General features: G+C 42.3%; 1 protein-coding gene across 3 annotated transcripts in view; it reads left to right on the forward strand.

Annotated features, from left to right (window-relative positions):
* Positions 1 to 2,218: 2,218 nt before the first annotated feature.
* cab39 (calcium binding protein 39) overlaps positions 2,219 to 14,421 on the forward strand; it is a 70,056-nt gene continuing 57,853 nt past the window's right edge. The window contains exon 1 of one of the 3 annotated variants that reach the window (XM_067995450.1): positions 2,219 to 2,442. The gene's annotated coding sequence lies outside the window, so the exon portion shown is untranslated. The remainder of the gene's footprint in view (positions 2,443 to 14,421) is intronic. The other 2 variants (XM_067995451.1, XM_067995452.1) reach the window with 2 other exon arrangements.

Genomic DNA, 14,421 nt, shown 5'->3' on the forward strand with positions numbered 1-14,421 from the left:
CGGGGCCCACGGTGATTGAGCCTCTGGTGACAGCTTTGATGGAAGCTCAGACTGCTGCCATCTTTAGCTCTGTGTTCCAGCATCTTCTCTGGTGTTTAAAGCATGTAGGGGACCATGGATAGAGGCTTCCAAAGTGTCATATCACTCTTGCAATCTGTTATTGCACAGACAAGTGAGGATACTGAGGTGCAGCCCCATGACAGTGGCATTGGCACTATAGGAGAGGCAAATGCTGTCCCCTCTCAGGATGATAGCACACCTGCTGCTCTGCCAGCCTCAACCAGTGCCTGCGTTGGTGCATACAGCCAGCTGGGCCAGACTGTCCTGGCTGCCACTGACGTGTTGTAGTCTGCAGCCTGGCCCTCCAAGATTAGAGCTCCTCGAGGTCACTCACCACGGCCATCTCAACTGTCCACAGTGGAAGGTCAGCAGCTTTCCACCTCCCAGGCTGTTGCCACTGGAGAAGAACCCTGTAAGAGCACCAGAATAGGCCAATGAGCATGGAAGACGGGCACTAGGGATTTGCACAAGGGTGATTTTTAGGTTTTGAAATGAACTGTTATGAACCAGTTTGGTCCAGCAGTTTCTTTGCATTGGTGTTGGTGTTCAAGATAAAGGCATTCCATAGCTGGGTATAAAGTGTGGATGTTATGATAGGAGAGATTGTTAGTGCATTTGGAGGGGGGAGGAGGAAAAGAGAGGGATCATTCAATGGACCTGTTCATTGATAATTTGCTGCAACAGAGCTCTGGCAGTATTGCTGGCCTTTGCTCTTCCTGTTTGTCCTCAGCTTTCTGATCATCCCCTTTATCTTGCTCCTCAACCTTTCCCTCCTGTGGTGGGTCCAAGGGTAGCTCCCTTAGCAGGGCGAAGTTGTGAACAATGCAGAAGACCATGGCGATTCTGGAGACCCTCTCGGGGCTGTATGGAAGGACCCCTCCAAACATGTCCAGGCAGCGGTACCTCTGTTAGAGTAAATCGTTGGCATTCTAAATCAGACCACTGGTTGAGGTGTGGCTTTTATTGTAGTGTCTGTGCTAAGCTTCCTGACAGAGGTCATGAGCCAGATGGTCAGGAGATATCCCTTATCCCCAAGCAGCCAGCATGACACCTGATGTGTCTGGGTGGAACACAGTGAGGGGATTGAGGAGTGGTGCAGGACAAAGGTATGATTACTGTCAGGAAACTGGGTGCCGACCTTTATGATCCATTGCCTGTGGTCATATACCAGCTCCAGAGTTAGAGAGTCCTTACTGTTGCTTAAGATAGCAGGGTCTTCATAAAGAGTATGCTGGGCACTGCATGTGCAATCAAATGATTCCCTGGACCTGTGGGAAGCCAACAATTCAGATGAAGCTCAGTGCTCTCTGCTCTTGTTTGGCTGCCTCCATTGAAAAGGTGATATGTTTCTGCTTAACGAATTTGTGACTTGCTTAATGCAGTAATGAACTGCAGATTTACTTATGTTACTTGAAATAACCCTGAGCCACAGCCACAGGCCCTGTATGCTCGGACGCTGGGCTGGAATTGTAGCTGCAACAGGTGACATCCCTCAATAACTGCCTTCTTAATGAAGCCAAGCCGCTAGGCACACTGCACCTCACTGAAGCTGAGGTATTGTGTTGCAGAAGACCCCGTGACCTGTAAGGCCTTCTTGTGCCAGTAGCTGCAGGTCATCGCGAGGAGGGTTGAGGCACATTAAATTTAGTAAAATAATAAAATTGCAAATGTCAATTAAAAATGGATCCCTTTGCTTTTATTGCACATAGATTTCCTTTTGTTTTAAATCTCCAAGCATGCATCAATATCTATTTGTTGCACAACATAGGAGGGCTTCAAACCTTCTCACAAGGTATATCCTCACAGTAAACTAAATAGATGGTTTATTGTTTATTTAAAGACTGGGATGAAAGTTTTAAATTTGAGGTGTTGGGGCAACTTTGGCGGGTTGCAAATCTCAGCAATTTACTTTCACTCGTTCGTTTATCCTGTTGGATACAAAATATATCAGCAAACAAAATAACGAAGATAGCAGTGGAAGCGATTGCTCAGAGTTACTATTGAGCTGGAAAGTCTGCCCAGCCCAGCCCAGCCCAGCCTCACAACTTCAGCCCGCCTCAGCTCGACTGCGGAAGTTGCTCACGCGCTGACGTAATTACGTGACGCCAGAAACCTTGACGCGCTGACGCAGCACGTCGCGGGGCCGCCCCGTGTGTGGAGAGAAGGAAGCGGCGAAAAGCAGCAACCAGCGCTGCGCCGAGCCAGGCAGGCAGGCAGGCAACCAACCCGGGGTGGGAGGGGGGGGGAAACGGTCGAGAGACCCAGGGCAGCGAGTGGGCCAGGCAGAAGAGGAGTCTAGCGCTGAGCCGAGGAGCTAGGCCTCACAGAGAGAGACCGGCAGCGAGGCCCAGGTGACTGGGGACAGAATCGCCTACTCAAACCGTGAGTCACCAGCTGTCCGCGGCGCTCCGACCAAGGAGGAGGCGCCCTGACCCCCCCCGGTGTCCGCGCTCACTCCGGGCTCCGGCCTAGTTACCACAGTATTGGAGCTGGGAGCGTGGCCCCGGCCTGGGGGTTGTGTGTGTGTGTGTGGGGGGGGCCGGCCACCTCTGTCCCCTTCACCCACTCACACTCACACACACTCTCCCTCCGAGAAGTTTAAATGGGCGGCGGGTTGAGTTTGAAGCCGCCGCGAGATTTAGTTCATCGCTGATCATCTGCCAGTCTCCCCGTTTCCAGCGACTTTATATTTAAAGGAGGGGGCCTTGGGGGGCCCCCTGCAATGAGCCGGTTGCCTGAGCCCTTGGGCCGAGAGCGGGACTGCTGCTCCTTCCTGTGTTTGCACCTGTCTGTCATTCTGCTGCTTCATCGTCGCGCAAACTGCAGCGGTTCCTGTATTGAGTAATGCAGGGGGCCCCCCTCACAGCACACACAACAAAATAATCAGTGAATTAATGCCACAAGGCAGTGCAACAGAAGATTAAATGTGCCCTCAAAATAACGGCATTAAAAAGTATTTCTTTTGTCCTTAATTGTTTTAAATATCATATTGCCAGCACTCTTGTGCTCTGCAGGTGCTCCCAGGGCGGTCAGTGTAACCTTCTTCTTCTTCAGATAGATGTATCCTAGACTGCAGTGTTCTTTCTTCCTCTCGGGTTACGAGTGACCTCAAGAGTGCTCTGTTTATGCTATTTCACTCGCAGATGGAAAATCTAATGGTGTCAAATTCAGATGCGCTTGTTCACACCCGTCCCGGTCCCCAACATTTCTTACAAAGTTGCAAGCTTTCATTCAACGAGGGTCTAAAATGTTATATTGAGATCCTCGTTAGTCTCAATTTTGTGTACATTACATGTTTAGTTTTTAGTACTACTGGGTTTGAGATCATAGACTAGCTCTAAAGAATATTTGCAAGCATCCTTCTATGTAGGCCTCTGAATTATTTCACTACTGTACTCTGCATGGTGTATTGCTAATATGTTTACATCAACTTGATTGACTTTTTTTCTTCATTTCAATGCTTTAATTGAAATGCAGGGCTGTATTGATTTTATTAAAAGATTTAGTGAAGTCTGCTAAATACTACTTTGCTGAAACAGAACAAATTGTCCCTTTTGATTCTGCTAGGTTTATGAAGATTAATACACACACCAGTGCTTTGTAGCTGGAAGTTATCTTTGTGAATTCAAATATGTTAAAAAAAAAGGAACCATTTAGAACTTTTTTGTAAAATATGTCCTGTCTATTACTGCACTTTGACTTGCATTGTTTGAGTACATAAATGATTGTGGACATCTGTGGACTCTACCAGTATTCAATCTGCAGGAAGGTTTTGAAGTTTGGTTTGAGCTGGAACTTGTGTATTTATAAGATTGTTTTTGCATCTCCTTAGTTGTGTGCCTAATGAGTTAGTAGAGTTTGATAAAACTTTGTGCAGTCTGAACTGTCTAGAACCCAAACCCTGTTCTTGTGCATTGCACAATCTGTTAATTTCATGAACCACCCGATACTGGTTTTCATGCAGAGTGTGGAGGTAAATAGTGTTTGGATTGTAGATTTAAGATTTGCAAGAATGGCATACATTTGATTAGTAGTATATCTTACTTTGGATTTTAGCATTGACAAGTGATTGCCACAAAAGTAGACAAACACAGAGCCATTGTCTGGTTTAGTATCTCTGCCTCTAAGTGTGTGGAAGGGCTTACGTTGTCCTGTGGGTTGTTTGAGGATATTTGTGCTGCTGTTTCCAATAGCACATTATCCACCTCCCCCTTCCAATACTGTGGGACAGGGTGTACAGACAACCTGTTTCAGGCCTCTATTAGTTTGCTGTGCCAGTTTGCAGTTAGGTTGTGTTTTGAGACTCTTGTAGATCGGCTGCCCTTGCTTCTCCATTTTTAGGAAAGTTCCTAGTGCCCCCTTAATGGCCCAATTGAGAAATTCTGGGTGTAGACCTTTTTTGCCACTTTGTGGTATAGTATGTTAATATATTAACATGTTTTGTTGTGTGACTAATCGATGGGCATGCAGTCAGCTTGATTAACTATAGTGTCAAGATATTGACTTTATTTTCATCGTAGCAGTAAGAAAGAGTTGATGGAATTGCTGACATGGATTAATGCAATCGTAGCCTTATTTCAAGATTAAGGCTACATTTATTGCTTAGTTATGGATCCAGTGTCTATTGGTATTTATATCGCACTTGTTGCCTGAGATATGTTGTTCTCTTGCTTCTTCAACCTAGAAGTAAAGCTAATCCACATGACCTTGGTTGTGACCATCACCTGCATTTTTAAATGTTAATTGATGCACTGTACCTCAAATCTATCATGCAAATGGTACTGACAGCAGTGATTGCACATTAGGAAATTGTGCACACTTGGGTTATCGTGGCTATCCAATATCATTTTTTTGAGCTTTTTGGGTTGCAATTCTCATCACTTGGTGAATAATTTTCTGTATCTGTTTAATTCTTTATTAGTGTTTTGCTGAAATGGTACCTTCCTCTCTCGCTGGAGGTTTAGTCTTATACTTGTGCGCTGTAAAAGCTGTGCATTTGCTTCTGCTCACTTCACGCTTCATTTTTATTTCCAACATATTTTTGATCCATCTATGAGACTGCCAAAGGCAAGATCCATTTGTCTGAATTGCTTTATAATTTTAGATTGCAAAAGGAATTTCTGGGCTCCCCTGATGACTCATTGAGTCAATGTGCTAGCTGCTGGGGCACTGAGCAAAAAAAGGTCCCAGGTTCAATTCCTGATCTGTGCTGAGTTAATTGATCTGATTCAGGGCAATAGTGCGGATGCTACGTTTACTCTTGATATCTGTGGTTTTGGAGGGGGGATATTGGCCGTTGCTTCCATTACTGACCTCTGGAAATTGCAAATGTAGAAGATAGCACAAGAGAGGCCATTGCTGTGCTGTCCCATGTAGTTAAGTAGTCTGTCAAGATTCACTGGGCTCATATATGAAGAATAACCATGTGTGAGAAACCAGAAAGCCACTGCTTCCTGTGGCATTTTACCCGAGCGTAAGCCTGTCTCCAGGAAAGAAGAAAATTTGAAGGAAAAATAAAGTCATGATTCTTGTGCATTTGTTTGTATATTGTTAACATACCAGTTTGATACTGGAACGAATTCTGAAATTTCTGTCTCCCTGTGAGGAAAAGAGCAAATTGCAATCTATATTCTGTGGCAGACTCTAGGTATTCTTGACATTAACTTAAAAACTGTTGTCCTTTTGGTCTTTTTTAATAAGTTGATGTAAAAAATATGATTTATGGCTTTGCTTAATCGTGCACAGTGAGGTACCTTAGCAGCAGCCTGGCATGTTATTGGGAACCTGGGTATATTTTTAGAGTCCATTGGAGTATGTAGCGTTCTAAGTGTTTTTTTTACATGCTGCAGAATGTAAATCATCAACAATGCTAATCAAAGATTGGCGATGGCGAGAGATACTCATTGGTGTTAATTGCAAGCTGGCTTGTTCGTTTTTCAGCTTATGAAAGCTGCTAAATAACACCATGGTCGAGTGGAATTTTCCAGCTGTCGAGGGTGGGGGAGAAGGACTGCATTCTTCAGTTTCCAGAAGTTATGCAACTAATTAATATAGGATATATTCCCATTAGAATTTTGTTGGTCAAATATGAAATGTGATTTGCTCATCAATGGGCAGTTTCTTTAATTGCAATTTAAATGTAATCAATGAGATTAATTGAGCAGTTCAGAATTTTGATTTAATGCTAGGAGCTTTAATCGCATAGAATAAATTATTGCATATCTATAAAGATGACTTGGAAACTAAGTTTTCTAGATAACCAAGCAAAGATTCTTAGTGGTCCATTCCCTTTGGCAACTTAAGTTCTCGAATGGAAAAGTTAGTAAACTAACTATCATAGCGAAGAATTGTGCAAATATTTTGAAAACAAGCTTGGGAGTTTTCAGAAAATTAGAAATCTGTAAGAATTTAGAATTCTTACCAAAGCTAAAACATCGTATCTACTAAAATCGCTGAGGAAGCGTGATGTGATCAACAATTGGTAAATACTGAGTTTTTTCCCTCGGCGGCTTTTCCCACCAATTTTTCTTCCCCACCCCAAGCAATATTCACCTCTAGCCGAGATACAGTTCCACTGGCATAGGTCACCTTCTAGTACCGTACCAAAGTATTCATGTGTGAGCATAAACAGTAAGAGTTTATGCTCGCACATGACTACTTGGGCGAAGTACCACATTTAGGATAGGGAGGATTCTATTGCAAAATGGCCCTATCCTGTCCTCACTGAACATCCACATGGAAGGCCAGCTGGTTGTCTGCTTAACCCAAGGCAGTCGGATTGATTGTGATGTCTCTACCACTGCCATGGCTGAGCTCAGCTAACTCAACGTCAACTGGGAATCGTACCTGAGAGCTTCCTGATTGCATGGCTCTGCTACTGTTGGGATAAACTCACTCATCAGAAAGCAGCAGGTGGAATTCTAATGAAGAAATCAATGCAGAGTTCCTTTTGCTGTCTATTTTGAAGGCCTTTGAGCCTAATTTTATTTTGGCATAGCACCCTTATGATCAGTATGATTCCTTCACTTTGAGGTCATCTGAAGTTGCTGCAATTTTTGAGATGACTGAAAATCACATTATACAGTTATGACTATATACAAAGTAAAAATGGTAACATGCTTAACTATCAGAGTACTTATAGTTCTCAATGATAGTTAAACAGTTCTTTCACCCTGATTACAATTGAGTGAGTACCATGACATTTGATTTGAATAACTGGCAGTAACTTGTAAGTATTTTTGAGCACTTTTAAATGCTGCAAGTGACCAGGAAATTTTTAAAAAGTGCATTTATGTAGCACTTCATCACATCCTCCAGGACATCGCAGCCAATAGCGCACAAGAAGATCCTGTGAAGAGCAAATGACGTGGATGCTTTTTTTTTGGTGATGTTGGAGGAGAACTGTTGGTAGGACCCTGGGAGAACTTTCTGCTCACAAGATAGTTACAATAAGGAAGGCCATTCAGGATCTGAATTCATCCACTTAAAAAGATCTGAAGTCATATCCAATTGTTTCTTGAGAGATTTCAGGGTTTTTGCCTCCACTACTGTAGATGGAAGTCCATTCCATTTATTGATCTCACTTTCTATAAATAACTTCCTGGTATCAGTCCTGAAATAACCCTTTGCCAATTTAAATCTCTAATCCTTTAGGAGGTAGGGAACTACAGGACTTTGACTGCTTGATTACAATAGGAAGGACAATAAGTGCAAGTCAGATGGTGTGTGACTTGGAAGTTAAGGTGTTCCCATGAAGTTGCTGCTCTTGTCTTTTAAATTCACTGGCAGCGAAATTCATCAAATAAACTAATTTGTTCTGGATGGTGTTGAGATTCCTGTTGTCCAGGTCCTGCAGTAGGCTGGCATGTGTTGCTTCTTTATTGGAGGAATTGTGAATGGAGCTGAACACTGTAGAATCGTCAGCGAATAGCCTCTCTCCTGACCTTGTAATAGAAGGGAGGTCATTGATGAAGTAGCTGAAAATGTTTGGGCTGAGGGTGCTGCACTGAGGAACTCTGGTAGTAATGTCCTGGAACTACAGTGATTGGCCTGGACAACCATAGCCATCATCTTGTGTGCCAAGTATGGCTCCAGCCTCTGGACGGTTTTCCCTTTAGTCCTCATTAATCTTAGTTTTGCTCAGACTCCTTGATGCCAAACTTGGTTGAATGCTTCTTCGATGTTAAAGGCAGTTACTTTCCTTCCTCCCTTTCATTTAGCTTTTGTGTTCATGTCTGCTTTGATGAGGTCAGGACCTGAGTGGCTATGGAAGAACCCAAATTGAACATCATTGAGCAGGTTATTGGTGAGTGGGCATCACTTGATGGCACAGTTAACAGCTTCATTCATCACTTTGATAGGGTGGTAATTATCTTAGCTTGATTTTGTCTTGCTTTTGTGGATAGGATATACTTCAACAATTTCCCACATTGTCAGTTCAAAGCCAATGTCATAGTTGCACTGCACTAGCTAGGCTAGAGAAACATTTAGTTCTGGTGAACAAGTCTTTAGCATTACATCTGAGACATTGTCTGGGCATGTAGCCTTTGCTGCATTCACTATACTCAGTCACTTAATGTCACATGGAGTGAACTGAATTGTCATCAATGGTGGGTATATCAAGAGGAGGCCGAGTAAGATTGTCCACTTGGCACTTTTGGCTGAAGATGTTTGCAGATGTCTTGTCTCTTGCACTTGTGCTGGGCTGTACCATAGTTGAGGATGGTGATTCTCAAGGATCCTGTCAGTTGCTTAATTGTCCTCCACTGTGCTTGACTGGATGTGTACGGCTGTTAATCCGTTGGCTGTGGGGCAGCTTAGCTCTCTCTATATCCTACTGCTTTTGGTGTTTAGTATGCAGGTAGTCCTGTGTACTAGGTTGATACTCCGAGCATGCTCTTCTACATTCCCCGTTGAACCAAGGTTGATATCCCAGCTTGATAGTGATGAGGAATGTCAGTCTCAGGGTGTGTGGTATACAATTCTGTTGCTGCTTATGATTCTCAGCGCCATGTGAATGCCTAGTTTTGAGTTGTTTGGTCTGTCCCAATTAGCATGGTGGTAGTGCCACACTACACGAAGGAGGACACTCTAATTATGAACATGAGCCTTTATTTTCATGAGGATTATGCAGTGGTCACTCCTACCAGTGCTGTTGTGAACATGTTTGTGACCGGTAGGTGAGACAAGGTTAAGTAGGTTATTCTCTCATGTTAGAGCCAATGCTAGGTAGCCAGGGAACCATCTGGCAACTATGTCCTTCAGGGCTCAGTTAGTGGTGGTACTACCAAACCACTCTTGGTGGACATTGAAGTCCCCCACCCTGAGTACATTATGTGCCCTTGCTTCCCTCAGTGCTTCCTCCAAGTAAGTGGTAATCATTGGGGGGTTTACTTGGCTTTGTTTGACCTGAAACATTGATTCCAGGCTCCATAAAGTTCAATGTTGAGGACTCCCAGGACAATGCCCACCTCACTTATATATCACTGGTGCCACCAACTCTGTGGGGCCTATCCTCTCATTGGGATAGGACATACTCAGGGATGGTGTTGTTGGCATTCGGGATGTTGGTTGATATTTATGACTCTTGTGTGTGATTGTGTCTAGCTGTTACTTGAGCAATCTGTGAGGTATTTTCCCAACTTGGGACAGCAGTTCCTAAATGCTGGTGAGGAGGAATGGGCAAGACCGACTGGGCTGGGATTACTTGAGTTAGTTCTGTGTGATGCTTGGATAGTTACCAATAGACCTGTCCAATATTTCTCTCTTTTTTTCTTGTGGTTGGTTTGTACCTAAATGGCTTTGCTAGACCAACTACACATAAGGGGACTGGAATCATGTAGACCAGACAAATTAGGTAGATTGCCTTTCCTAAAGGAAATTAGTGAACCAGCTGGGTTTTTGCAACAAACTGGAAGCTTTTCATGGTTCTTTTCTCTGGCCCACAAACTACCAGATTTATTGGATTCATTACAGTTTACAATGACAACCTTGAAAGGCACTGACCAGAAAATACTTGTAATTGCTATTTGCCAGGGCTACACAACTCTTCCTGTATAATTGCCTTGTAAGCACATAACACGATCCAACTGGTGGAAAAGAAAATTTAATTAGCTAAACGATAGATCTAGGAAATGTATCTGTTTACTCATTCTACAACATTGGCAAAAAAAGTTGATTTAACATCTCCACTGCATTTCAGATATAATCCTTAAATTTTCCAGTTCTGTGAATTTGGTTCTGTGCCCCCTTATTCCTGCCGATGTTTTAAAATTCCATTTTGTTTTTGTCATTTTGGCTAGTAAATGTGAGTTACAGTATGTACATTAATTTCTAAGAAACTGTGCAAAAGTTAGCATAGCACTTCAGCTGTAACAGGTGTGTATTGTAGAAAGTAAGATCCAGTTTAAAAATAATCTGAACAGGATTGAGTTAAGGCAGGTGTCAGTGCAATGAGGCAAACCAATTAATGAATAATCAACAAATTTGAATTGTTGAGCTAAACTCATTTGCTTGAAATCATAAGCCCCCTTCCTGAAAGGGTATACAGTGGGAACCAGTGGACTTTACAACTGATTAGGCACTTTATAACCTTCCGGACTCAACATTGATTTCAGTAACTTCAGATCATAACCACTGCTCCCATTTTTTTGGACAGCAGGTGCTGGTAATGGTTCTGCTTTTGCCATTTACAGCTCCTCTAGATCCATCTTTTTTGTTTCTTTACTTGCCCCATTACCACCCTTGTGGCCTTGCACCATCATCCCTTTTGTCATTTAATAACTCCTGCCCTCCACCCTGTCACAGACCTTCCCTTTGTTCTTTCCTTCCTCACCCCCTCGCCTGGCTCTGTACTTGCTTAAAAACTGTTAAATCTTTATCTTCCAGATCTGATGAAAGGTCATCGACCTGAAATGTTAACTCTGTTTCTTTTTCCACAGGTGCTGCCTGACTTGCTGAGTATTTCCAGCATTTTCTGTTTTTATTTCAGATTTCCAGCATCTGCAGTATTTTGCTTTTGATTTGCCCAGCATCTTGCCTGAGTGTAAAAGGTCTCTGTAATAGTAGTCCTGTGATCTGTGAAGATCTTCCTTCCAAGTGAAATAAACTCCACGTCTTTTTACCATTCTTCATTGGCTATTAGCTATATGATCTGAATGTTGCCAAATTTTCAATCAGCCACTGTACTGAAAAATATTGTGCTTGCCACATCAGTTTCTTGTAACAGGCCATGTGGTACTGCCACTATGAAGTGTTTGAATATAGATTCATAAGACATGCATCACTGCAGCAGCTGGAAAAAAAACTATTATGATTAAGTTTCAAACTGTGTTTGTAAGCATAATTTTTCCTGTAGGGATATTTTTGTCACCTCACAGATTCCATTTTCTTATTTATGCAGAGAAAAAAAAATAGGGGAAGGAAGTGTTAAGGGGAAGTACTTTCAACCAGTAGTTCCTTTTTCTGCTTTGTGTCCTTCACTGACATGTTCTGAAAATATACCCCTACTCTTCAAGAGTAATCCTATATAGAACCCAGTAAGTGCCAGTTGTGAAAGTTGAGCTGTTCTATTAAAAGTCCAGCAGAGAAACCCATGGTAAATATCCATTGGAAGCCATTTCATTCAGTATGGGTCAGACAGATGAGCAATGTGTATTTGTTGCTCTCGCTTTCTGTTAGGCCAAGGTGCTGACTCATGGCGGGATACGGTTCTCTGATCCTTTACCGAAGTCTAAGCAATGAGAGTTCACCATGTGGGTATAACACCTGAGTCTAATCCCGTCCATGTGCAATATGCACATGCTTACTCTCCACCAGTGGTCTCTTGGTGGAAAAAATCATCTAATGTTGCCACCAGCCATCCATTCAAAGTCATCGTTAATCACGTTATACAAAATTGCATAAGTTTCTCTCTACCTGATGCGTAAAAATGCCTTCTGTCAGAAATTGGATTCCTTTTTGAAAATAGCTATACTGTTCCCATATCCAGTTTATTCAGTGAGTAACTGAGCTATTAATCACTTTTGATGGTAATATAGATTTTTAACCAGATTTTATAGATTGCTTTCTCCATCTGCATCAGTTTATAAAAATGTATGATGATTTTCCATTTGAGTGGGATTACTAAATTAATCCCTAAATTTAGTGAATTGCCTTAATGCCCATATGCTTAATACTTGTAGAAGGTGCCACTTCTAAGTTGTACACAGAACGTATGTAAAATATGTAAGTGTTGGCTTCGAAACTAGAAGTGGCCAGACATGCAAAATGCTTTTGAATGTTCCTGAGGTTTGCATGCCAATTAATTAGAATGCTCTGCAGCATACATCAATAACATAACGAAAAAGTTGTTTTTCTCCATCGTTCCAAAATGTAGGTTGCTGTGGGTTACAATGCTTGGGTTTTATCCCTTCGTTCAAATGCAGCCCAGAGACAGGTAGGTGCATTCTTCCTCTGATGGATTGCCAAAACTAGTATGAGGAGGTTCTGAAGACCAGAGAGAGTAGCTCATGCTTGTTGCTGTGTATTATCTAGTAGAAGATTTCATTGTGACAGTAGGACCAGATAGTTTGTCCTCTTATCCCATGCGACGCATAGTATGTGGCCACCAATGGACAGAGATTGGAACAAAATACGGAGCGATGGAGAATGGCCTCTAAAACTTTTTATAGGAGTATTTAACTGATTTATGAAGGTTGCTATTGAAGTTGGGGATAAATACATTGTAGCCGTGAGAAGGCTCAGTTCCAAGTGTTTTAGGAAAAATGTTACACTGTTTATTGACTCAAAGCTAGAATGTAAACTTACTAACAGAACTGTAAGGGATTAAAATGAAAAACAGGAAACTGAGGAAAAACTCTTAATAGTTTGGAATACTTGCTGGTGCTATTTTGCCGCAGAAGTAAATGTTTTTGCACAAATTACAAAGTCTGCATTATTTCTATAAGGACACAGTTTGTGTTCTAATTCACTTGGCTGACTTCAGAAGTTGAAGAGTTTACTGAAGTTTTAAAATTATATTTTTCCTATTAAAACAGTTTCAGTAGCATCTATGATAGTGAAGCCCAAAAGTTGATGTATTTCCATGGCGAGGCCTATTGCAAGCTCTGAGCCCAAGAATATGGCTGTTAGTAATTGCAGCCTAACCTTGGGCTGAGTGACCATCCAAACTTCTGATTCAGCTGTTTGGCCAAACGTAATGATAGAAATTATAACTACAGCTCCACATTTATAACTATATTGTCAAACCACTGCTACATTTTTCAAGCTGTGAAATGTATTACATATTCAGTGCAAAGGAGCACTCCTCTAAGTGGGTTTTTGCTCTATATCAACCAAAGCCTGACCTTTACATGCACAATCTCTTGTAATGTGTTGTTCAAGGTTAAATAGAACACACTTACAACTGATTTTTTTTTCATGAGAATGAAGTGAACCTTCTCATCTTCCTAAAGGAAGAATAACCACTCTGTCAGACTATGTGGCTTAAAATATAATCTGCCAATCAGATTTATTAAAAGTAAAATAGAAACAGTAGCAAAAAGATCAACAAAGCAGTTTCCACTAGGTCATATTTCACTTACAACTTCTACGTTCACAAAATAATAAAAGCTCCAGCGCTTCACTAACTTCTAAGATCAAATCTGGACCAATGTTCGAAACACACACAAATACATGAAGTTGAATCCATCCCATGAAACTTTTACTAATTCAGTTCTACAGTAGTACAAGAAGAACTGGTCAACTAGCCAAATGGTACCTGTGCACATGGAACAGTTAATCAACCTCTTCTCAGCGATACTCTGGGGCATCCTGTAATGTGAGAACCAGTTACTTAAGTTGAGGTCTCAGGGATTCAAGATTGTCACTCGTTAATCAAAAGATGCAGTGGCATCTGGTTAGCTTTTTTGTAGAACAAAAGTGCCTTGTGCTGCTTGCAATGTACAGGTGGCACCATGACTGTTGGAAGACCGGAACCCAGGCCGGTGCTGCTGCCCGGAGAGGTGGCAGCAGCAGACACTTGGACAGCAGCAGCCACCCTTCCGCTGCGGTCTTGATCTGCAGCTCGTCACCAGCCTGATGGCTGGCACGATGGCCTTGGTAAGAGACTTGAAGCCCCGATTCATTGCGCTCTTCAGTGTGTCACACAAAGCCTCAAGCAGAAGTCTGAGCTTCCATCAAGGTGGAAACCCTGACTGCTGATCTGTGTAGGAGCAATAAACATCTTTCTCCATTGTAAAATGGTACATTTTACAGAAATATGAACTGGTTGGATCAGTGGGTTAGCATACTTGAGTCTGTCACCTCCTGAGAGTCATATTTTGAACCAGCCTAGACTGGTGTGATGGAAATCTGTTCTTA

The sequence above is a fragment of the Heptranchias perlo genome, chromosome 13 (assembly GCF_035084215.1).
Source record: "Heptranchias perlo isolate sHepPer1 chromosome 13, sHepPer1.hap1, whole genome shotgun sequence".
In the NCBI taxonomy this organism is placed as follows: domain Eukaryota; kingdom Metazoa; phylum Chordata; class Chondrichthyes; order Hexanchiformes; family Hexanchidae; genus Heptranchias; species Heptranchias perlo.